Source organism: Bactrocera tryoni, chromosome 1, assembly GCF_016617805.1.
Source record: "Bactrocera tryoni isolate S06 chromosome 1, CSIRO_BtryS06_freeze2, whole genome shotgun sequence".
NCBI lineage: Eukaryota > Metazoa > Arthropoda > Insecta > Diptera > Tephritidae > Bactrocera > Bactrocera tryoni.
In genome coordinates, this window is record NC_052499.1 from 89083145 (window position 1) to 89107600 (window position 24456).

Genomic DNA, 24456 nt, shown 5'->3' on the forward strand with positions numbered 1-24456 from the left:
ACATTGTTTACAGGAACATTTGTGTGAGCAAGTGGCGCGGAGAACTCAAGGACACAGGTAACAATTTCAGCACCCAGCTGGGAGCGGAAAACTCGTAAGCACACACCTGCACGAGTGCGTCCCGACACAATCCTAAAATGATATTTATATTTTGTACTTTACTAATATTTTTTTCTGTAATGCCTTGCTTATCTTTTTATAAGAAAAATCAGAGGACTTCGGGCTAAAAATGCTTTCGTATGCAAATTGTGGGAAGCAGTCTTTTGCAAAAGGTCCACTCAGCTGCACAGATATACACACAAATGTATAAATTTATAAAAAGTTAGTTGTTTACGGTTTTTGATGGAAAAAAGTATTTTTAGGACTTTGTCAACGTGTAATGTGGGTGTGTGCGTATTGCGTAATAATGATTTCGATTAAAGGTGAGCTGCAGAGTGTTCAAGTCATCGACTTCATTTCTATGATAAATGGGACACTAGGCACACGAAGGCATTATAATGAAAAAGCGAATATCGAAACAGTTCCATTAGTTGACGAAGGGAAGTGGAGAGAAAACAAGACTTAAAAATGTGTTAAAATCGGAATTTCGACTCCACCATTGCTTATAATAGCTCATGGAAATTTAAAAAAAAAAACTATTTTGCAGTAAATTTTTGTGGTTAAACCACATGAGCGCCAAAATAAGTTTTTGATTTGAATGAGCGAGGGTCCTCAAGGGACTATCTTTAGTTGCGAATTTGAAATAGGAAACAGTCTGTAGCGTGCGCGTAGATGGCTGAGAGTAGCGGAATGCAGAAGGAGGCGAAATTCGAGTAATGAAAATCCAAATGTCGGCTTCAGCAAAACTTTGCGAAAGCATTTATCTACGTTGAATATGTGTGTATGTATGTGTGCATGTGCGTGCCCATATGTGCATTGTTGCTTTCAGAGGCGTTGTTTTCATCCAAGCACTCACCTCGAGACTGTACCTCGTCTGCCCCGGCGTAGTTGAACTCACCGTCCTTATCACGGCTTTCAGCGAAGTTCCAAGGCGAATGTCGCCAAAGGACACACGAGCACACACGTACTCACGAGGCAATGCATGAGCGAGCAGGTGACGAGGTGTAAGTACAACAAAAACAATGCTGCGAGCTTATTGCGTGGAAAATGTGTTACTTTCCGCCCTGCCCTGCACGAGAATAGTTATAAAAAGAAATGTCAAAAGTTTACATATAATCCTTGCTTGGTTAAAAACACTTAGAGCTGACACGGAACGCCCGAGGCTGCGTAGGAACTTGAGGAAGGTAGCTGACTTCGCAGTACCCAGTTCATCAAATGTCCGTGCACACTAATACCCCACACATACACATACACTGTAACGCTCATATGTAGATGGGTGTGTGTTCGAAGTCATTATTTTGAGAGCAGCCGAGTGCGTATGTGTTTGTAAACTTTGCCTAGAGCGAACCAATGCTGGGCCCATACGGACGGATTTGACTGTGTGCGTGCAATAAATAAAACTTTCTGGCAACATTTGCACACATTTATAAAGGTAATAAAAAAGTTGAAATGTTTGCATGAATTGCGAGAAATTGGTTTATTATTTCGCTCTTTGTTTTCGCTGCCTCGGCTCGTGAAAAAATGTGTTCCTCCAGATGATTTAAGCTTCAATCGCTCAAGCCAACCATTTGTTAAACAAAAAATCATCGACCGGCTTTTCTTTTTTTTCTGTGGCCAGCGCCTACTAGCATTGTTCGCTGTTCACAGTATGGATAGTGGCACTAACTCTTGAAGATAGCCATTGATTACACAAAGTTTTTATAAACCGACCGTGTACTTAATCTCGGTCCTAATCCACATTGCAGACCAATATTTGGTTCCGGTACCTGCAAAACTAATGAGTTTATTTTTCATGATTCGAACAGTAGTCCGTTAAGTATTTGATCTGATATCACCAGAGATTTATGTGAGGAAAGTTTTCTGAGTGTTATTTACTTGTGAGTGACCAGAAATGATTCGTTTATATATGGCTCAAGCAGTTCACGACTTCCGGTCTTAGACTAGGTATCCTCTGGGTAGCCAAAAAACATCTTTTTGACGGCGAGCAAAGTGAGGGGGCGAATCATTCTTCCCCATAGTATTTCATAAGAGTAATTAATGTATGCCGTAGACACACGCGTGGTGGTGATCGGATCGACCGGATTACAATACAGAAATTTATTTCAATTACGTCCAGCAGACTCTTAAAATTTGTTTCTTCGTCCTTTATATATAACGTTTATATATGTATATACATATATATCACATAGCATAAATTTTATTACTTTGTCTGGGCTCCGCGTGACTGCTGAGCGCTTTCTTTGAAAAGCCTGGCATTGGCTTGCGCACCAGGTGACGCTCATACTTTCGCGCGGCTTTTACCATCCTCATAAAACGACGGCGCGCTTATTAATATCGTAAGACGTGATTTATTTAATGGTATTTACCGTTACATTGCTATACATAAAATCGGCAGAGTGAACATATGGGGACGAATGCATTACCGTATTACTGTATTACTGTATTACTGATTTGTTTTTCCTTCACGTCGTGGAGTTGGAAAGTGTGGCTTCCTACAGCTGAAATAAAGGAAAATGGCTAACGAAAAGAGCGAAATAAAAAGCAACAATCGATCAAAGCAAATGAATGATGATAGGCCGAAAGAAATTTTGACAGTAATTTGATAAATGCACACACAAGGGTTTACGAGAACGTAGATACTGCTCTGAGTGCCGAGTGCCTCAGGAATGTTTACTTATCTATCTGCGAAGTAACATTATTTATGGACAGTGTTGCTTGTTAGTCCATCGAAAATGGCTCTTTCTAGTCTCTGGTGTGTAGTTAACGCCTAATTTGGCGCAGCGTCAAAGTGTAACGGTATAATGTGTGCGCCTATGTAGGAGGAAAGGAAAGTAGTACTTATCTACGCAGAATCGGAAACAAAGCCATAATGTTTGCTATAAGCATTTTATGCCCTAAAGGGATTGGGCCACACATTTGTGCCACATTACCGGCTCGCAAAAAAAACAATAAATTTTTTGGACGAAAATGCTTTAATTTATGTTCATACAAATACTATTTGCTCAAGTAATCCACTTTTTCGACACACTCCGGCACATTTTTTAACAGGTTAAGCAGATTGAACGCGACATGTGAAAACTCTGAACCAAAAAGAGTCGAAATCGATTCTTGCCTGCCCTCCACTGCAGTTTACGAGAGCTTATTGTAGGAGTTCACACCTTCACCTAGCTCCCATATATTCTATATTTTGAATTCTATCCCTCTGTTTGACCTCACCCATATCGCATGCATTGGTTAAATGTGGGATTCGTAAATCTAATTAAATGAGAATATTTTGCCCAAAGTGAAAATGTGATGAATAAACTAATTTAGATTAATTAGGTCGAAGTTACATAGAAATGGATATGTGGATAATAGGTAAGAAGCTTAATTTGTTAAATATTTCTGTTAAAAATGGATTTTGATTTTTCAATTGGTTAACAATGATAGTTTTCAATTTGCCAAGCTTTTAAGAGCAGCGAGTGCCGACTTTTGATTTGCAAAATGTTCGCCTGTCCCCAAATGTAGTCATTCTTTACTTGCTTTTATACGTTTTCCGCAATTGAAACTGGCTTAGGATCTCTCCTCGCACAATAACTTCGTGGCTGAGATACGTGGCACTCCAGAGAGACGTGGGTTGCTATTCTATTTTGTCTTTTCCAATATAGATAGACCGCTCTCCGAGATCTCTTCTTCAAAAGAACAGACAGCACCGGAAATGTATGAAGAGCTGCCACTTACGTGTCAGTCGCAGAACTAATTTCCAATAATCGAGTAAGTTAGTTAAAGTTCATGCCAACAACGGCTCTGTAATTAGTTTGTGTCTTTTCCTTTCATATTTCAATAATTACTTAATATGTTTCGCAGACAAAAAATCAATATTCTACACGTTTCCCACACATGAATCAGGATCTGGTGGCAGTAAACAAATCATGTGAATTTTCTTTCCGAGGGCAAAGGTTAATGGATCTCTCCTTCATAATTTATTTTCACGTCAAATATTATTGGATTTTGCTATGCTCTTTCATGCCTCACTATGCCTTGTTATGACGGCAGCAATATTAATGCCCAAACTCCTATATATTCTCAATACAGTATCACACACACACACACATGCATCCATGTTAAGGGAATGTACAGACCTAATTAGGCTCTTCCACATCCATCAAATGCTCATTGAAATTCGTCGGTGGCCGCTGCGAAAGAGGAGGAAAGAAGAAATTTTAGGCGGTTGCCAATAAAAGCTTTCACCGCGACCTTCACCATCTTGGAGCAAGTAGGAAATTTCAGCCATTTACCTCCGTCAGCCATGTACGTGTAATGTAGAAAGTCGAAAATTGTTGGTAAGTTGTTAAAAATTATACTAATGATTGAAAATGAATGGGAAATTTGTGAGTTGACGATGACACAAAGCAGACAACGAACGCACACACATGCGTTCTTGCATGCACATGTGTATACAGGCCGTTCTTCGCCAGGTATTCCTGAATAATTACCCAAATTTTAAAAGCGACTTTTTGCGGCTTACAACCGAGTGCCTAAAATTATACACACGCGACCGCTTTCCCACAGTGATTTGTGCGTAAATGCCAAATTTGAATTGGTGGCCGTTAAAAGGCAAAACCAAAGACTTAAGTGGCAAAATAAATAAGAATTTACATGAAGTCACTTGTGCATGCGTGCACGTAAGGTGACTAAAAAAAAACTTGTAGGGATAGAAGTTTTGACTTTGAAGTGGCTATCCCCTAAGCTTTTAAAATGTTTGAGTTGCTTCTAAAATTGAGGAAAAGGCCGTTTTACTATTTTTAAAAAGTAATTGAAATTTGTTTTCAAAAATTCAGTTTTCACTAAAAAGCTGAAAAATCCTAAATAACTGTGTTTTCGAAGATCAATGAGTAAACTTGTAGGGTTGCATTTATTGACATTACAATACTCTTTAACAACAACTTTTTCTGTTTGCAGTCTTTACTCAAAGAATGCACCAAATTTTGTATTTGCCTATATTTCCTGAAGAACATCCTAAGTTTTGCGAACAGCTTTGCGCTCTCGTAACTTCCTCACCATATAGACTAACAGGTGTCCAATAGGAAACCAAGAAGTTTCGAGCAGTTTGAGGTGGATTTTTGCACCGCCAACTTCATCTTCATCAAACTACTCGGCCATAGTGGCATTATACGAGTATAATTTGGTGTGTTCCTTGATATTCCAAGCAAATTTACTCTTAGCCTGGGGCGTACAATGGTTTTTGGCCTTCCACTACTTTCAAGTCCTCCAACTTTAGCAGTATTTTTGAACTTATCTGTAATGTACTGAAGTAGTATGTGGATTTTTGCCTATGTCGTGACTAGTTTGGTTGTCTTGCCATCATTTGAGTACCAGATCATGTAAATCTTGAGATGTTTGTTTGATCACCATTGTTTCTTCAAAAACTATAACCGCACAAAGGAATTCACAACCAAGTAGTACCGTTGGACTCGATGCAAATAAAAAGATTTTGGGCTGCTCAAAAATTAAATATTTTAATTTTTTTTTAATGGTTAACATCAAAATTGATTTGTCGTTACAATTTTTATAAAAAAAATACGAAAAATATATATATGTATGTTCTAATATTTTTGGTATTGATTGCAGCTTGAAAGCGGAAATAGTAGAAGAGGAAAAGTCACAACATCTCTCTGTACCAGTGTTTATGGTTCACTGTACATACACAACAAAAAAATCGCAACCGAAGTCAAATTGCATGGTTCCATAAGGCAAAAAATTGAAATGGAATCAGCTTCTTACGCACGTCGTGTAGCCTTTGGTCGAAGTTGGACGAAGTCCATCTGGAGAACTTTTGTAATTAAGAGTTCTTAACCACGTGCCTGAATCAACACTCTATATTTGCTTTATTGTGATTTTTATGGGAAATATTTGCGATCATCAAATTGTCCTGTCCCCTTTTGTAGAGCTTTTTCAATTCGAGTTGAAAACCACCAGTCAGTTGAGTCCTGTACTTTGGTTCACTCTATGAAATACATTCGGTCTCCTATCACTGCTGGGGACCATGTACTTCCAAGTTTCCGGGGCTTGTTGCTGTGAAATTGAGTGCATATTTTGAGGATCTTTTAGTATTATTCGTAGAAATAGGTCCAATCAATTCAAATATGTCGTGATTGCTGTTTGTTTTGTGTTGTCGTTGCAGGCTGCTGTTGTGTTGTGATTGAAATCCCTCGATACATTTTACTCGTTCCAGGGTGTGTTAAATACGAGTAAATCGCAGTGTGTTGGCCGTTGTTGTAGAGAGGAAGCGAGTATGTGTGTATTTGATTTTATTAATTTGCATTTTAATATTTCACGAGTGGTTTTTGTTGTCCCACTTGCCACAACAAGTTGAGTAATTTAAGTGATTCTAATTCGCGTTCTGCTGGGCCAACGCCGCGTGCATCTCGCTGCCTTGTTTGTGCGGGTTTTTGTGTGTGCTGGGTGTGGAATTTGAATTGTGCTTTTTAAATTGCGCCAAATTGTTGGAATTAATTAAGCGCGACGGACAACTTGCCTTTCGCCGCCACAGAAATCTCCTCAAGCCGCACGCACTCTCGCGCGTGGAATTGGCGCAATTTAGTTAAAAGCCAATCTGGTAGGTAATGCAAATGTTGCGAGACACATTTGTTAAAGTCTGAAGAAGACGTAAAGATTCGGTGCGTGAGTGGGACTGGCTAATGGCAAGAAACTCGGATCCACATTGTGCTCAAGCAGACGGCAATCAGTCACGCCTGACGCGTTGTGAAGAGTGATGGGGGCGCTGCGCGATGATTTTCATAAACAGTCAATTTGTCAAAGCAAACGCTGAAATTTATTTAAATGTGCTTTTAAAAGTTTGCAAATGCTCATTAAATGGAATTCACTTTAGGCATTTACAATTCATGGTGACCCCGCGAACCATTAAAAATAGTCTAAACTATGCTAATTTTTGCTGTTTGTGTTTTGAGGGATCCAATTCGCTTCTTCGTTCAAAGTTAACGGAAGGAGAATAACACTCTTGAATTTGATCCGACCAGTAGCTTTGGTTATGAGAAAGTTTATTCAGCGCTCCAGTCAGCAGGTTTCTTTAAAAAAATGTGACATCATATGAGCCAAATACAAATACTCTGGAGTACAAGTGAAATCATTTTTAGTTTCTTAGATTTTCGTTTACACTACTCTGCTCTGCTGGTTTGAAGCTAGAACCTCTGGCACACCCGTTCCGACAGAATTTTTCTATACTCACATGTTTTCGATCAAATTACTCACAAATTACTTCTACGATAGGTGAAAAGAACTCAGGTCTGCATTCGTACCAACAATAATATCCAAAAGCGAATAACTAACGGCATTGTTGGCATGATTGACGAGTAGTTGGCGTTGACACATTTGATGAGCGCCATTGTGTGGACTCGCATATTCGTGTGCACAAGTGCTGTGTGCTCTCTACAAAAAAATGAAGACATTTGATTCATATCTATGAGTTAACAAATACTATAACGCTGACAGGGTGCCTATGTAATTAAAAAATATTATTTATCAGTGAAATGCGGAGAAGGTGGGGAGAATTTTTTGAGATTAATTAATTTTCTTTTTTCGATTCGCTGAATACTCAGCTAACCCATGATCCAGAGCAATTAAAACGAGTAATGGACGTATAGAAAAAATATCGGACCACCCTGTATGAATGTGCCTAGGCATATGAAGAGTTTTCCGCGTGAGGAGGACAAAATACATTTACTATTCGCTAAAAAAAGATCAGAGAAGTCACTTGCCACGATAAAATCAACAAGAGCAAAGTCGGGAAGTAGGCAACACTTTGTCTGTGAAATAGAATAGAAGGGAAACAAAAAAAATGGATGCGAAATGAGGTTTATTCAATCATGTTCCACTGGAATTACAACAGCAAGTCTGTGGCAACATTTGCTCAAACAAAGCCATTACATATACTCTACATATGTACGTATATACGCTTGGATACACCGAAGCATACGTCAACTCATGTGCCTGCCAATATCAGAGCCGATAGTGTATGCAAGGATTCATATGTCTCCTGCCAATGCCATGAGAAAGTTTCATTTAACAGTGGGGGTGACTAAAATTGCAATTACGAGTCAGAAACATTAATGTTTCTATTAAGCCTTTCTAATAACGGTGTTTTAATTTGTTTTAACACATCAAACTTCTCGTCGATATTTCTGATCGTATAGGCTCGTCTACTTCAATCCACAACCCACAGCTCCGATGAATGCGAAAAAATCGCCCGAATTTTTATTACCGCGTGTCCTGAGGAATTCTATAGAGATAACGGTACATTATTTGCTGTAATGTGTTTGCTAAATTGAGGAATTTGCAATTTTTATGGTTTTCGGTGGCAGTACTGTTATTGCGTTGCGACACAGCGAATAAATCGCAAATATTCCTGAAGCAAAGCGCGCACAGGGAGACTCCTACGCTCAGGCGACAGGATGGCAAGGCAAATAAATGCAAATAATAAGCGACTCACACACATTCACATCGTGGCCCGTGTGTGTGTGTATGAGCACACCAACACCGCTTGGCATTAGCTGAAAATCAATCGTGTCTGTCAACACCCCCGCAAGCACTGGCTGATTTGAGTCCCCGTCTTTCGGCGTTTCTGACAAAACTTCAATCACTGCCTGCCAGTTTACACTTTTTCGCTTTTATTTGATTACGCTTTGCATTATGGAAGCACGCGTGTGTGTGTGCGCTTCAGCATTTTACAAGCGTGTTTTCTTTATGTTTATTTAGAACGTCACTTTTGCATTTTATAGCACTTTAATTCGCACAAACCAGAGCACACACGCTCTGCATGTGTCTTCAATTGATGTCGGCGAGGAAAAGTTGAAAACATTTTATTGTACTGAATGTTGGCTGACGGTGTTGTGGGTGAAAATCGAGTTAGGGTTTGTTGTTTCATTTGTAGGCGAGCTCTTGTAGCATCAATGTTGTTCGACGGTGTTGTTATTGCTGTTTTTATTGTTTGTTTATTCTTGATGCAAAGGCATTCCAGTTTGTCCGACACATTTCGAGTAGGCTCAAGTGTCAATAGCATAACGGTGCAGGGTGTCACTTCACGCGCTCACTTATCACCACCTACACGTACAACGTACGTTACCTGTGTATAAGTACCTAATAGACGCAGCGTCTCAGCAGTACCTGAGTGCACGGAAATTCATCTTTTTCGAATGAGTTTGGATGTTATGCAGTTTGTAGCCCTGAGAAAACGGGACAGTGTCATAGATTGGCTAAAATGCTTTAAAAGTTATATTTTCACTTCTCAATACCCGATCTTTACCCATCCTTATCGTCGACTTCTCTCATGCTTCAACCTGGTTACAATGTTGTGAAGTAGAAAGTAGGGTCTTCTGATTCAACGCTTCTTGCTTGCTGAGTGGCTACCGTTATTCTGTTGTTGGCGCTCGTGTATTGCTCTTGAGCGCAATCGACGTTCAATGAAACAAAAGACGGCAAAGTTGTTCAATTGAATTGAATTCTTGTTGCGCCCCACTTGTTCACATAACACACATAACATACTTTCAGGCGCGCCAAAAGAATCAAACTGTCAATCGTTTTCAAAGTTACTCTAGTTTGGTTATTGACAATTTGGCTTTGTCTGTTTGAGCGTTTCCAAGCATGAATTCTCTGATCGGAAAGTTTGCAGTTGTTGTAGCTAAATTTATGCTGCTGAGTGAAAAAAACTAACTCTGATGGAAACGTGTGCACATTCAAAGTTTGTTTTAGTCTCTGGACTAAAAGTTTAGTATAGAATGGAATAAGAAGCTTTATGCACCCTTTAAATCAGCATTTCAATTCTGCCATTTAAGTGAGGGCGACTTTATTACGATTGTTCCAACCCACTCATGCTGCGTCTGACCAATTACGAGCCAATCTGACATATGCTTGTGTATAAATGTAAGTATGAGTGTGTGCATACGAAGACCAGCCACATCCGGCGCATTTGTCTTTTCCCTCGCTGAGTGCGCTTTAACGGCATTGAATATCAATAAATAGTCGGACAAACGGCTGCATTTGTCGCAGTGAATCGTAGGCTTTCATCTGATTGATTTGAGTGGTACATACCCACCCATTGGTGATTGCTCGACTCATCGTTGCTGATGCTGTAAATTCAGTAGATTCAATTTGAAACCGAACAAAGCCCACAAATCTCTTGGAACACGCTGAAAACGAAGCGAAATGAATGGGCAGTGCTCTCAACTTGAGCAGATTTCTAAGAAACACTAACGCTGAGAAAGGAAAAATTTATTAGCACAATTTCGAAATTGAATATAAAATAGTTATTCTGTCTCACCCTCTCACAATACCATGCCAACCTTTAACCAGCGCTGGGAATTTGCTAAAATCGAATATGGAATACATTTTGCTTCATTCAATTACTGGAAACATATTGAACGGACGAGCTGTTTGAAATAAAATGCAATTGTAATGTTACAACGCTCAAGCAATCTAATCCATTGTAACACATTCCGGTTCGAACTACTATACCACCACTGATTGCATCCCCTGTAGGAAAAATCACTAGTTGTAAGTCGTTTCAGTGCATTAGCCAACATACAGGGCCGCGCGGATGTTTCCTTAAAAGTTTTGAAAAGTCCATGGTAGTGCCGTTCTAGAGATAAATACTTCAGCCGAAGAAGCGGAACGAAAGTGTTATTCATTAGTCTTCTGTTATGGCAGTGGTTCATTGATCAGATTGAATTAATTTTTGAGAAATGGAGTTACTTCAAAACAAACAAAATTTGAAAAAAAAACTATTTTTACACACACACACAAAAGTTGATATTTTATGTATGTACGAGTATGCATATGTGATTACCCTCCTCCAATTGGTTGTTCTCTCTTTTTCTAAGGATTTGAAATCTGAAAAGCATTGACTATAATTCTGAGTATTTCGCTTCAATATTTGCTTTGAAAGCATTTTCTTCGGCATTTCTGGCTGCAACTGTTCAACTGGCCATGAATACTCTGGATATTTACTGCCGCTCTCTTAAAGTTGTCTTATACAAGAGGTTCCAGCAAGGGGTTGGCATTAATATTTGAGTGAAGCGCAAGTTTTTCTTTATCGAACTTAAGCATTCTTTCATATCTCTCCAGGGTTATTAAAACCGATTTTCCAAAACTTTCCTAAAATGTGACAATTAAGGTCAAAGAGATAAGGGTACTGGTTTACTCATCCGGTTCGAATTGTATTCTTGGTTAATAATTATAATCCGAGGACATAAATTTCAAGAGATTCCTTCGTTCAAATATAAAAGATTACAACACTCGTGACCTGCTGGGTTAGATGTAGCATCGCTCTCGCAATTAAAGGCATTGTAGTACTTACAACTATGCATGCAAATAGTATGAATATAAATTTCCTTGACTTGTATGTGCACCGAGAATGATTTCAAACTCAGCAAGGCGAACAAATTAATTCGCATATTCCAAGCAATTTTTCAAATGCAAACGAATTTTTTATGCATTTTGTCGCAAATTTAAATAGTTTACAGTTAGTCGGTAGCCATTGAAAGAAATCAGCTTCAAAGCTACTTTCGCATCCCTCCTCTGCTTCTTCATCCGCGTATACCAAGTTTTCTTCTAGACTGTTGCGTCGCTGTGGCACTGAAAAGATGACGGGAGCTTACTTACGTCAAACCATAACAGGAAGCTTAAAAACACTGTCAACTTGGCTTAAGTAAGCAACATACGAAAGGACGTGGCGCGGCGGGAGAGACATGCATTGCACATTTAAATTCGCAGAGCAGTCGGCGGAGTCGGGGGTTTCGCTAGTCTATTTGTCATGCAAATTGAAGTACACTTTGCTGGCATGACATTATTACAGAAGAACCAGCGGAAATGGCATAATGAAGGATGGTGGAAACAATGCACAAATGGTAAAATAAGACGATGGAAAATTATAATTTCACATATTTGAGTTGAAGTAAATTACAAAAGTTTTTTATTTGAAATTTCTTTAAAGTATTTAAGAAAATAACTGAAATGATGTTTGCCCGACTGCCGAAGTTGAGAGCGTTACTTGGGTGATCATGACGTCAAGTGCAGAAGTTGGCTTCTGCAAAATATAAATCAGTTTTAAAATAGAAGAATACAACCGCTCAAGGCTGTTGTGACTCTAAATTCGTTGGATAACACCTTCCATCAGATGCCCACCATAATTCAAGCTTTGCTCTACAAAGGATTTATCATTGGTTTTGAGATTGAAGGAGACCGCTTAGAATGACGCGGTCAATGCAACCGGCTAATTGATTGCAGATAGTAGTCGTCTAGTAAGTAAGAGGACGCGTGTATGTCGAATTGTGTGATTGAAAAGTTTAGCTTGTTATATGCCAATCGGCAGTCATGACTTTCCACTGAATTTACTGAGCTTTCAGAGTAACGGTGCGAGAGTTAAGTGACTGCAATTTACAGAGGAGTAATTAAGCATATGATGGCGAATTGAGTGCACAATAACAATAACAATGACAGCACCAATGAAATAACAACTAAAAATCAACATTGGCTCATTAAGTAGACCAACGAAAGTAGCAATGGCTCTGAATTGAACTTGACTGAACTGTCATGCACTGCTCGGCTGCTTCAATGCCTCGTCAATGCTTCGCGCTTGGTTAGCTCACAGTTGATTGCTGGCGTTTGGCTGGATGTTGTCGTAAAGCATTTAATGGGAGACACACTGCTCGATCTGCGCCATGTGAGGTTGTATCAAGCGGATTGTGATGGGTCTGTACATAAAACAGCACAAATCCCAGCCCGGGCAAGAAGTTTCAGTCGATGTGACTGCACTGCAGTTAACAATACAGACGGGCTAGCTGAGCTGCCATTGGGAGCTAAAAGCACCAGTAGTAAGCCGGATGAACGAAGGGTACAAGGCGCGCGGGTGGCTTGTGTCAATAAACTTTAAATTTTCTTGCCGAGCTGCACGCGCACCTTCATAGATGATAGCTGTAACCGCAATGAAGCAGGCAACCAAAGGGCATTTGAGCTTGTGTGTGCACGTGGCATTATGCTCATGGTCCAATAGACATTTATATTTCAAGTTTTGCAGTAACAATGGAAGTAATCGGCTTTGATTGCACAAATTTTGGATTTTGAAACTCCAAACAAACAAACGGAGTAATAATAAAGTGGAGTTGTGAAGACTTGAATTTACTCCACAAAGCTTGAAGTGTAAATCTCGCTTCTGCTGCAGAGTGGAATTTGTTGGTTCACCTAACGGTGATACCTATCACCTAAAATTAATCGAGGTAGGTATAGGGTTATGTATACATATATATGATTTGGATGTCGAGGCGAGTTGAAATCCGGGTGCCTGTCTCTCTGTTCGTCCGTCCGTCCATCCGTGCAAGCTGTAATTTGAGTAAAAATTTAGATATCCTCATGAAACTTGGTACACTTGGCAAAAAAGTAAGGCGTAATTCGTAGGTGGGTGTAATCGACCCACTGCCACGCCCTCAAAACGCTTTTCATCGAAAACATATAAGGCTAAATGTTCATATCTCCTAAACCACTTAAGCTAGTACAATAAGCGCCCCTATCGACACTGTAAAAAATTTGCAACCGATATGATATGAAAGAGCTTAATGGGAGCCGAAGTAAAAATTGGTTGATGGTCGTGGTACCGCCCACTTTTAGGTGAACCTCCATACCTCGGGACCCACCTTATTGATTTCGACTAAATGTGGCATTCTTTTCATATTCCAATATCACAATGGGAGAATGGGTGAAATCGGACTACAATTACGCCTACTTTCCAAATAGCACAATAAGCACCTGTATACAAATCCAGATCTTATTAATATAACGGTATAAAACTCTATACGAGTAATGCGAAATAATATTGACCGATATTTTAATCATATTATAGATACTGGTGTCCTATTTTAGTTAGATTTGGACAACTTTTGGTCATAAAGTGTTTAGACACCATTATCTATAATATTATTAAAATATCGATCAGTATTATGTACTTGTATAATTACAGTAAAATTCTTTTCCGTAACTACACGTTGCAAACACCATACAATCAAATAATTATACTTGTAGACTTGGGTCGCAGAAAAAGCTTATTCTTGTTACAATAATTCTAGTTGATGCTGGTTTGAATCAAGACCATTTATCTAGGTTCCACTCTACTGTAGGCATAAACATCGTCAATTGTTCATCTCTCCTCTCCCTTCTTTGTGCATCTGTCTGACGTCTAATAGTCTATACCGAAAGTTTTCAATAAATACTTTGCTAACGGCAGCGGCCGATGGCTGCTTAGACACATACACGGACATAGGGCTGACTGTGGAGCAATTGGTGGGCGTTAAGTTTACCGTGTGTAGAAAGGAAGACTTTTGCTTCCGCACATTTGGACGCACGCTTACTGAACCGAATGTTGTTGGCACACACCACGAATAAATTTATAGCCAAAGATGGTTGTCTGGTAGCCGGACAGTCTGGTAGGATGCCACATTTTTTCCCCTAAACGAGTTTTGTTTGTGTGCAGGGGCCGCTCTTTAGCTCTACAGGGAATACAGTTTTCTCGGCAGGAACATATGAACTGATTAGACGACGTGCTGGCAAGGGGAACGTGCGAATGTGTGCGTGTTCAGATATGTCCGTGAGCGCATGGGCGATTTCAGCCTTGAATTATGACATTGACAATGGCTGTGCGTTCATTTTATTTTAACTTTTATTTACTGTTAAATTGGTGGCCATGAAAAGGAACTAAGCTTGCGAGGTATGGCGTGTATGGCAGCGGAGGCGAAGCGAGCGAGCGATGAAGCGAACGAAAAGGCAGATCGATGCCCACAAAGCGCCAGGTGAAAGGACATATAAATATTGCAAGTGTTCTTGAAATTAAAGGTACACCAACAACAAAACAACGCAAGAAATTGATTGGCTGAGTTAAAGGTCGCGCTTTTGTGTGGCACTCGCACACGAGGGCTGGCATGGGCTCTGCGTAGCTTACACTGATCAATATATTCATATTCATGTCGAGCGCTTGTGTAAAAAAGTACTTTTGTATAAACATACATATATGTACATATGTATATGCACTTCATATTTATTGAGAAGCATTCAAGAAGTTCGAAAAACCAATAACTGTAATTTGAAAATCGTCGTCTAGCAAAGTTTAATCAACTAATGGAAATGTCGTCTTCACACCTGAAAAAACTGAACATACAGATTAAAAATATTCCATCAATTTGAAAGCTTGTTGTTTGTTGTTGGAGTGATAGTGATATTTAGATATTTGCCTTCACCAATGTTGTTGAGAAATTTCGCCCTTTTCCGTAGTGCAAAGTAAGGCAGTTGGGAATATCTCTCCCTCTATTTGTAAAGCAACTGAATCTCTCAGTTTTAGAAATATCTTGCTGACACTATCGAGGAGAAGAGTTCACGTTTGAACCAGTTTCTCAGGGAATAAATTTAGACTTTTGGTCTTACTTAGCTTATATCTCCATAATTTGAAGGCCTAGAAAGAATGACCGAAAATATCTTCTTTAGGAGTAATCAAGAAGTCCAATTGTGAAAAATATTCAGGTACAAACTAGGAAACGGGCATAAACAACTGAAGCTTTCTGCATCGTAACCTAAATTTGTGTCCAACTAACCTAGAATGAGTATGGAGAAAGAACATATTGTGTTTTCAGGAGTTCTAACCCCGCAATAAAAAAAGGAAATAACGGAGGGAAAGTAAGCAAAGAAGGAAAGAAAAGAGAAAAGTATTCGCTTCACATTCTTCACATTCAAATAACGGGTTTTTCAATAAGAGCGCTGCAATATAAAACAAAAATGGGTTGGAATATCTTTGAAATTCTTTATTCCTGTGAAGGTAAATTCGACGCCATTATGTATGGAACTCGTTTTATTTTGCATGGTCACCACGGTTTCAGCGGTTTCAAGCCTAAATCGGCCGATACAGCTGCAATTTTAAGTTCGATATTCGTACGAAGTTCATCAATCGTCGGCGGCTTGTTGGCATAGACCATAAACTTGGCGTAGCCCCGCAGGAAATAGTAGTTTAACGGCGTCAAATTGTGTGACCGAGGCGGCCAATTGACTGGACCATTTCGTGAGATAACACGTTCATCAAAGTTGGTTTTCAATAAATCGATTGTGACATTCGCTGTGTGGCTTGTGGCGCCATACTGTTGGAAATACAAATATGTTCAAGTCTATTTGATCCAATTCGGGCCAAAAATATTCAGTTATCACTCAAGGAGTACGTGCATTGCAGCATTGCTGCTTGACGAATAACGCATATTTTGCTTATTGACAAAGCCATTCGGCTGGAAATGAGCCTCATCGTTGAACATGATTTTTCGATGAAAATCCGAATAATGTTCAAGTTGTTGCTCATCCCAATTCACGAGTTCTTGTGTCAATTCGATCTTGTAAGGATGTAAGCCCAGATCTTTTCGCAAAATTCGCCACAACGGCGTCACAAAGGTTCTCAAAGACGGGTGAGAGACTGATTTGGGATGCGCTAACGGCAGCAATATTCTCGACACTAAGCGCACTTCTTTGTCTCACTGGCACGGCAACATTTTGTACTGCGCCTGATTAAAATTTTTCTACTAGACGCTCAATTGTTGATCTGACAGGACGATTATGACGATCACAAATTGGACTTAACGCTCTTAAAGTTGAACTCTTTACTAACAATTTTGACTCGTTGTTGGATCGTGTATCTTTCTATGATAAAATGTTAAAAAAAAAGAAAAAAATCACGCCAACTTTGTTTCGAGGCGGGGGTGCTGAACTCTTCTACGCAATATTTTTGTCGAAATATACGAATATATTAATAAATGATAGTAAATTTAAAACTCGGTCTGTTGAAATTTGTAAAAGAAAAAAATCTTAAAAACAGGCACGCACTTGGAATGACCACAAATAAGCGACATTCGAGCTTTGGCAGCAAACAGTTTCACTACTTCCTCGCCATGTCGCTTCTACATCGGCGAATCTCTAATAAATTCTATTATTTACTAAACCAATTACACATACACATAAGTACCTGTGTCTGTCGGTATGTCTTAAATGGAGACTAAATGTATATGCATGGTTGTGTGTCGAAGAAGGAAAGCAAAAAATTTCTGAGTGACAAGAAATCAAATAAAATCATTGTTGATTGAGAGAGAATTCGACCAGTAGAGGTGTTGCTGTTATTGGCTTTTCACACTCACATAATACCGTCATCCGATCATACCTGTACGTTCGTGCAGAGATACAAACGTCTGTGTTTGTCAGGCGTAAGCAACTGCATGGAAGTGTAATTTTTCAGGAAATTTGTGATTGGAAGACTCTTCGTCCGGTGTGGCGGTGTGGATTGCGGTGTGTACTGCGGAAGAGCAACAGTTGTCAGCCTTTTGACAAATTTATGGAACAAATTTAATTACGGAATTATTCAAGTAGACATATAAATATATATATATATATATATGTGTACATTCTATATATACAAACATTTGTTGTCTGACTACAAATTATCAAATTATATAAAAGTCCAGCAGCACTTGCAATAAAAAACCACAAAAAGATGAGTTTGGTTAAATCATCAGTGAACATCTCCTAACTCACCACTGCTCTTAAACCACTGTGTTCTCCTTTGAAGTGCGGTAAACCGACCCGCTTCTTTGAAGTGGCGAGCTTCTTCAATAAAGTCAGGTTATGCTGACTGTTGTTGTTGTAATTGGATTTGCATTGAAGGACTCAACCCGCTGGGTGCTTGCCAAACTTACGATTCCTCAGCACAAGTGCTTATGTGACACAGTGTCCAGGCTTACATACATATGTATATCAGTGTAGATGTGCTGATGAGCTTGCAAATACGGTCGACGTGAAACATTCGGACTGAAATGTTGCTGCAATTTTGTGCGAAAGTTCCCTCGGAGGGCACAAATAAACATTCGCATTTGAACGAAACTACATCACACATACGAAAGCAAATAGCTCATACGCATACACACTTGGAAGGCGACTTGTAATTGAATTGCATGTAAGAAACCACCTCTCCACCTCTGAGTGAGTCTGATGACTACAAATGTGCCATTGCACTTTACCTAATTACTCACACACACACACATACCATAAATATATATGAGAGTCGCTGTGTGCGCTGATATTCCGAGCATTTCAGTTACAAATGCCAAGAATTTCACATTTTCAATCGAAAGTAAAGTTTGAAATTATTCGCCACTTTCTAGTTTATTCATTCTCGAGCCATAAATGACATACGAATAACATCAGCAAGCAATTAAAGTAATTGAAGGCCCAATTTGCCTCATTCTTCGGGCAACGAAACAAATATTCACATTGGCAAAGTTATTCGAAAGACAGGACAGCGAATTATATTGTTAAGTTAATTAAATTTATTTCGATTTAATGTTTCTTATGAATTGAATTTGAAAAGTGAAGTGTTGTGCGGTTTGTCAGAAATTCTACTTCAAGCCTTCTCGGATGCCCTGGCTCACTAACCGGTCGCCAATGCTTGATTTATTTTAGTGTTGGTACATTCCAATCCCAATAACAGGGTGCACAAGTAGGTTGCCAGGTTTCCGAAGTTCCGCTTCAAACTAATTTTCAACTGCACTGAATGCGAGCTATTCGTTTGTTTATTTAAAAGTATATGAAATGCTTTATGCACATGTGAATATGTATATAAATTTCGGTGGCATCCTTGCGGCTCATCCAATGACTGCAACAACAAGGTTTTATGGTTGGCAGCGGCGGGAACTCAATTTAAATTTGAATCAAATGCAAATACATGAATTGAACGCATGCTCCCCTTGCTGGCATGGAAATTGGTAGCGTGTGCGTGTGTGTGTGTGTATTTGTGGTTTCAAAGTCAATTTATTATAGCAATCCTTAACGCGTATAAAACCGACGCGCTGCAGTAAACTCACTTAAAGTGCACCTCGCCATACACATAAATTATCCACATGCACTCCCAGTAGGAAATCGTTGGCACAATCTCTTTTATCATTCACATCACCTAAGCTCTTATGAGGCTGTTCAATAGCTTCGAACTATTAAAGAATGGTCAAAGAAATCGGTGTTTAACGATAAGAGAATGTTGATGATAACGGAAAAACCTAATTTTTATTTTACTGCTAATTGATCTCGCCTTGACCTTTGTATTTCATATGAGTTTAGCAGGCACTAGTCAAGAAATAAGTAGTACATCGATTAATACTTAGAATGATTTGGGTATCATAACATAACCAAAGTAGTTCATTCCAATCGCTATATTTTCATCGTCCAATATTCATATATTAACTCTAAAATCGAGGTCATGTTCGGCAAAAAGATTTAGGGTAGTATTTTATATTTTTACAACTGACTCTTTATATTAAATTCGAAATAGTCCCAAGGTGTGATTGAGAATTCTCATGAGCTCTTCAATGCTGAGTAGTTCGAGAATTCCTGATGGGTAAGTGCATTGAACAGCGCATAAGTAGATAGCAAAGTCGATGTGGGATGAGCGGGTAGTGCAGGATATGGGTGAAAACACACACGAATGAAATAAGCATAGCAAATAACACGCTTAGAGCGCCAAATGCAAACACTACTGCATAAATAAATAATTTTAAATCAGTTTTCAGGGCTTTAAAATACCCCGTGATATTCGGAGGCATTTGAAAGCTGAGTTTCGGCTGATATTCAGAGTTTGAACGAGATTGTGTAATATTTGGATAAAGAGCTCCTAAGCAAATGTACCGCTTGTATACCAGTAATGTGAAGCACACTTTTTGGCGTTTTAACTGAAAATACTCCAACGTTGCACTTTTAATATTGGCGCGAATAAAGTACGAGGGGTTTTGGGAGTCGTAATATTATAATGGGTTGTCAAAAAAGTCTTGCGGTATTTTTATTGAATTTTTTTTTTTATTGAAATTGAAATGAATTTTTGATGACTCATGCCCAGCTTTTGACCTATGCTACGGCTGCTACTATGCCGGTCTCTTTCGACCAATTCAGCGATTTTATCGCAATTTTCGACGACAGGCCTTCCGGAGCGAGGCGCATCTTCGACCACCTCTACACCAGAACGAAAACGTTGAAACCATCGTTGTGCGGTGGAAATGGAAACTGTATCGGGTCCATAAATTGCACAAATTTTATTGGCGGCTTGGGATGCATTTTTGCCTTTAACGTAGTAGTACTGTAAAATATGCCGTATTTTCTCTTTATTTTGCTCCATGTTTGCGACGCTATAACTCACCAACGACTTAAAAGAAACGGCAATCAATCAAACACGCGTTGAAATAGGCTTTCCAAAAAGGTATAGCATGATCCAATGTGACGAATAAAACTAGAACTAAGCGCTTTCAGCGCCAACTAGCGAAAATACCGGAAGACTTTTTTGACAACCTATTATATAATATGTTTCAGCAAGTTCTTTTGCATTCGCCTGGCAAAGGACACGTTTTTCCGAGTCAGTTTGGATTTGCGACTCCATATGGATTTTTTTGACTTTGGTGTTATATTCGGAGATTCCTAACGTTGAAAACATAAAACTTGTGAACGTTCGTCACTGCTGGGTTTGAAAAAGAAAATTTACAATATTTTGTTTTACGTATACGTCTGTATGTATGAACGTCTTTCTTTTAAAATACTTCAATTATTTCAATTATATAAAAATTTGGTAATATTTCATGTTAGACAACCAGCTTGTACTGGCTAAATAGGGTCGATATCCAATTTCCAAACGTAGATACATCTGTGAGTAAGTGTGCCTCTTAATATTTTAGATTAAAATCTCTGTGCTCCATTGGAAATTGGTTGATTTTTCGTATACAATTAGTAGAAGATTAAGAAAGAGATAAAAACTCAAAATTAGTGCAAAATGACATGAGAGAAAAGCCGAAAAAGCCGAATGTAAAAGGCTGGCAGCTGAAAATGTAAGTGTGTGTGTGTAGATATGTGACATTGCTCGAGTATTACTGGCAATGTGAGTTACTGACAAGCTGATTTATGCGCCTAATTAGGTGACAACAAAAGCATTTCAGTTTAATTAGTTCTTAAAAGTTCGAAAGAGTCATACAAATATGCCAGAGATAATGAGGTCTAAGCCTTTTTATAAAATTGCAAAAAGTTAAGATCTCAAAATAATTTTTAACAATTATTAATCTTTAATTTTAAAAATTGCTCATATTACTGTCATCCTCGTACCTCTTTCAGATTTTTTTTATTAGGTTAGGTTAGTCAAATAATTGAAAAGGATGGCTAAATTCGGAAAACTCAGTCGTAAATATGTGCACTAAGATATATTTAGTATTAGCCTTGGCAAATATTGCATTGATTACGGAAACGTTTACAGCAGCTTAGTCTTAGTTAGTATGTGTCTAAGTGGCTCATTAAACTCCTCTTAAGCTGGATTGAAGCAGTGTGGAATTTTCGGCTTAAGTTACTCATACGCCATGTGTGTCTTAAGTTGGTCTCATATTTCACTTGTTTAAAGAGAGGGCGGAAGAGGGACAGTAGGCGGTGGGCAGTTTGGAGGTCGGTTGGTCAGCTAGTATCGAGAATTGCTTTGTTGTACACTTAACGAAGTTGCATTTGAATGCCAAACAACGGTGGTTTTCTCTTGAAACATGCACACCAACCAGATGACATCGAACCCAAGAGCGACGGTGGACTCCCGTCCACCCAACCTCCCAAACGTACACACAAATGACTGCAAATTATTGTTCAAATTCAGCAAAAATAGTGAAAAGAAAAGCTCGAGCAGCCAATAGGATTTCGGCGGGGTATGAGAGGGGAGTGTGCGAACTATAATGACTCTGCACACAAGAGACTGCAAGAACGCGAGGAGGCAGCCACCGCCATTGCTACATGTGGCAACAATTTCGGCAACTTAGTATTATTTGGGCGCATTTGGTTGGCTTGCTGCACACAGCAGAGCACCGCACAGCCAAAGTAAAATTGAAAACATAAACGACAGCAATTTCGGAAATACAGGTGGTCGGAGCCAAGAGCTGTCAGGAAAGGGCTGCGGGAAAATGTACCGTTAGCTGTGACTTTGGCTTCAGATTTTGATGTTGTGCTTGTAGCTGTTGGCAATGCAAATGGGGCATCTCGTGTGGCTGCCCGGCCAGATAAGGCGGCGGATGAGACGGAGCCACATATTTTCAAGGCTCCGCTCCACCCATACAAACACACGCTTTCAAAACTGGCGTAAATGCATGGAAATTGAAAATCCGTGGCCGACCGATGGTGAGTTTCAAAAGGGGTAACGGTACAAGGTTGAGGCTACATGGAAGATGAATGTGAAAAGGAAGAGAGCAAAGCCACATATGTTTATGCTGCAGATTAGTTTTTGTTGAATAAATGTGTGCAGATCTAAAAAAATATATAGAGAGAGTGATAGTTGGGTATACACACTAGAATTGCTGCGGAGCCTGCGGTGCGAATAAATCCATATTTTCCGTGGTTACTTTCGCAGCCAGCTGGCGCGCAGTGGCGGCCCCTTGACAATGGCAGTGTCACGATGCCGCTGTGTACCCTGGAATTGCTCATATGTAGACGCGAATGATTCAAAATGTATGTATGTTTGTTGAATGTGTTTGTGAGAGTACGAAAAATTCATCATCTGCAGAACAAAAAGTTGGCAGTTAGCCAGCACAGCCATAGCTGCCACTGTTGCCAACGATTGCGCTGCCAAATTATATTGGCAGCCGCACACTCACTCACTCACACATACACCAAAATACGCACATACACTTAACAAATTTGTGGAAATGAACAAGCTTATTAATGCTGACTGGCTGGATTTCACTTTGGTTGTCTGGCAGCGCCTGGCATTGGCATTGCCTCGTTGTGTAATCCTCCTCCCGACGAAACTGAATGCAGCCACTAAACAGCAGCAGACAGAAGCGAGAAGTCATGGAATGGAAAATATGAAATGGATTGAAAATTTAAAACGAAATGGAAAGATGAAATTAACGGAGCTACGGAGAATGGCGGTTTTTAAAAAAGTGAAAGTTGGGAAAAACTAGAAATGCGAGGCCCACAACCACTAACACGGGGATTACGGAAAAATGACGTCAGACTCGCAAATTTTTTTCATTTATTGTCAGGACTCAGGAAGGGACGAATGATAAAAATCGCTGATCTAGGCGTTATCTGTTCCTACTCAGGAAGGGATATCGAAATTAGAGAAATTGCATTTCTCAGAGAAGTATTTTTGTGTAAACAGGGCTTGACCTTCAGTTGTCGTTGTTGTTGTAGTAACATGCCCGTGGGTCCTTATGCTGGCGTGTGTCAGGATTTGAGTTCAATATTATTTTATTAGATTTTCATGACTGACTTTATCGTAAATTAACAATAACGCATGAAAAGTGCGCAAAATTATTGCATAATGAGTTTACATAGTCGAATAATGCTGCCCATTAGGTTGTAGCTAACATTATTCAGAAGTGAAATAAACGCAATTTCGCGATCAAATTTTGACATTGCAAACACACATTCAAATAAGCAGTTGCTGAGCAGCACAAATCTCAGCTTAATGTTCGTGCGGAATTCGGCTGAGTTGTTGTTGTTTCTGTAATTTGCGTGTTATCCCTTGTGTCGGCCATTTTTACCGTTTGCGGCGAGTCATTGAGTGAGTGTGTACTGGGAGCGTAGCGGTACCGATGACCTGAAATGGGAGTGTGTGTGTGAGTGTGTGTGTAATGGCAAGCGTGCATGCTTAGCTATCATTAAATTTAGCTAACGAACTTCGGCTATTTTTGGCAGTGTCCTAGAAGAAAGGTAAAAATGTCCGAATTGCGTCAACGCTGTCGCACATTAACACTTATAAGGTCACATACAAATTAATTAACAATATTTGCGACATAGATGTGTAACATCAAATATCGTGCCAAAAGACAGGACTTATTCACATATATATATGTATTAATGCGGCCTTGATAAAGTGAACAATTTGCGTATTGAAAATATCCTGTGCCAAAATTAAGTTCACGTTACTCGTGGCGCACTGTATATTCCAAAGTTTTTGTCCACAGGTTAGCGCAAAATTAGAGTTGTATTCACCTGGAATTTGCATTTTATTCAATTTGCCCGATCTCAAAAATTTTGCAGATTTGTTATGTATAAATATAAAATCTTTCATAATATATGCAAAATATTTATTTAATGCGAGGGGGAGGGGGTGTTTATTTTCACTATCGTTGAAATTGGGTTCGCTTCGTCTTCTGAAATAAGATTGTATGGGGTGTGTGCAGAACGTTCCTCTTTTAACTCCATTAAAGCCGCTTTTGATGTTTTCTAGACCTCTTGGCCAATGTACCTAAGTGCTTTTCTTTCACACGGATATTTGTGTGCAATGATCCTTTTTTA

The 24456-nt window shown here is 39.3% G+C and overlaps 1 protein-coding gene across 4 annotated transcripts in view; it reads right to left on the reverse strand.

Moving 5' to 3' along the window:
* The window catches only part of LOC120777363 (octopamine receptor beta-3R), a 72330-nt gene that overhangs the window by 35350 nt on the left and 12524 nt on the right, over positions 1-24456 (reverse strand). The window lies entirely within an intron of this gene.